The sequence below is a fragment of the Borostomias antarcticus genome, assembly GCF_949987555.1.
Source record: "Borostomias antarcticus genome assembly, contig: scaffold_118, whole genome shotgun sequence".
In the NCBI taxonomy this organism is placed as follows: domain Eukaryota; kingdom Metazoa; phylum Chordata; class Actinopteri; order Stomiiformes; family Stomiidae; genus Borostomias; species Borostomias antarcticus.
The window spans coordinates 10,562-12,500 of record NW_028175823.1 but is presented as its reverse complement, the minus strand read 5'-3'; the positions used below and the strand labels follow the sequence as shown (position 1 = coordinate 12,500).

General features: G+C 49.3%; 1 protein-coding gene across 1 annotated transcript in view; it reads left to right on the top strand.

The window, feature by feature from the left end:
- The window catches only part of wrap53 (WD repeat containing, antisense to TP53), an 11,602-nt gene extending 11,155 nt beyond the window's left edge, over positions 1-447 (top strand). Inside the window, exon 11 of the mRNA XM_084463062.1 lies at positions 1-447. This exon is cut by the window's left edge and continues 742 nt beyond it. The gene's annotated coding sequence lies outside the window, so the exon portion shown is untranslated.
- Positions 448-1,939: the final 1,492 nt, after the last annotated feature.

Here is a 1,939-nt window from a genome sequence, read left to right as displayed (position 1 = left end):
AATAATGCTGCCCGGAGGAACCAGATTTGTTCTAGTGAAGTGCCATCCAATAAGTGAGCTTTGATTTGTAACCAGAAATTGGATCTCTTTTTGTGTCATTTTTAAAATGTTCGTGCCAAGGTGTCGCTACCATGTACACACCAGTAAATGTATATTTTTGTAAAGCCATGTTGAACATTATAGTTTTTGAATGTATACTATGTAAGCAGATGGCTTAATTGCAACTGTAAAGGTCTTCTGTAACTATAGTGGGTGTTGTGTGAGTTGGTGTTCTCATGCTAACCTGCTTACTTTGTATGGAGCGAGTGGTTTCGTCGTCGCACAACTTGTGATATTTGTATATGAAGTGTATTAATACTCCACACAGTCAAGGCTTTCTTGCAGCATCCCGTTAACTCCCTCGCTGTAGGAAGTCCGTCTGCAGGTACAGCGTTAGGCCACTAGGTGGCCTACTCCAACAGGTGGATATGACGTCCAAGTAGAATTGGATACAATAAAAAAATATATCTTAAGAAACAGTTTTAACAACTTTTTTCATTTCTACTCAACATTAGAGTTAGATAGAAATGCCGTCTACTCAGACCTCCTTTTAGGTGTCCGATTATGCTGTTTCTGAGTCAGAACTAAGTCAGACGTCTCCAACAAGCCCTCATGCAGATGCACACACTCAGCGCATTGTCTGAAGCCACGGGGGCTACAGGAGACCGGAGCCGAGCTGGAGAGCTGCGCTGTTGTGTTTACAAGTTGCTTAGCGACCATTGAAGTACAAGAGAGCCTGGGGACAGGGAGAGAGAGAGAGAGGGACAGAGAGAGAGAGAGGGACAGAGAGAGAGAGGGACAGAGGGACAGAGAGAGAGAGAGAGGGACAGAGAGAGAGAGAGGGACAGAGAGAGGGAGGGAGAGGGACGGAGAGAGAGAGGGGCAGAGAGAGAGAGAGAGGGACAGAGAGAGCGAGAGACAGAGAGAGAGAGGGAGAGGGACGGAGAGAGAGAGGGAGAGAGCGGCAGGGAGAGAGGTGTGGGACGCAGAAATGGAGTGAAGGAGAGTGCTCAAGTCAGTGCTGAGGTGTTCGAGAAAGAGAGGAAGAAAGTGACAGACTATTTTGTACTCAATACTGAACCTGTTGTAGAGTGAGAGAGAGGCAGAGAGAGAGAGTGAGTGAGGGTTGAGAGGGAGGGTTGAGAGGGAGGCAGAGAGAGTGAGTGAGGGTTGAGAGGGAGGGTTGAGAGGGAGGCAGAGAGAGAGTGAGGGTTGAGAGGGAGGCAGAGAGAGAGAGAGCGAGTGAGGGGTGAGAGGGAGGGTTGAGAGGGAGGCAGAGAGAGAGTGAGGGTTGAGAGGGAGGCAGAGAGAGAGAGAGCGAGTGAGGGGTGAGGGAGGCAGAGAGTGAGGGCTGAGAGGGAGGCAGAGAGAGAGAGAGCGAGTGAGGGCTGAGAGGGAGGCAGAGAGAGAGAGAGCGAGTGAGGGTTGAGAGGGAGGCAGAGAGAGAGAGAGAGAGGGGTGAGGGAGGGAGAGGGTGAGGGTTGTAGTGCTGAACCAGCGTGATCTCTAGTTGGTGTGATCTGGCTCCAGTAACCAGTGAGCAGCAGGGGGGCGTTGGCTACCATCGCTGCAGTTCGTCAGTGGAGGACGGAGAGAGAGAGACGGCAACAATGTCTGGGATGACGTCTCTGGAGAGGATGATGAACAGGACCACTCTCTCCACTCAGAGGGTCCTGCACACACACATCCTGGGTGAGACTCTCATCTCTCTCTCTCTCTCTCTCTCACCTCCCTGTCTATCATCTATCTGGAGTCATCAGTGTTATGAACTACCAGGATGTAGAATAACTGACTTTGACACACCTATTTCTTTGTCACTTCTATGTGTATCTATCTGGCTTGGTTTGATTTTAATAATTACATTTAAAAGGATGACAAAAAACATGTATTGTGTAGGTAC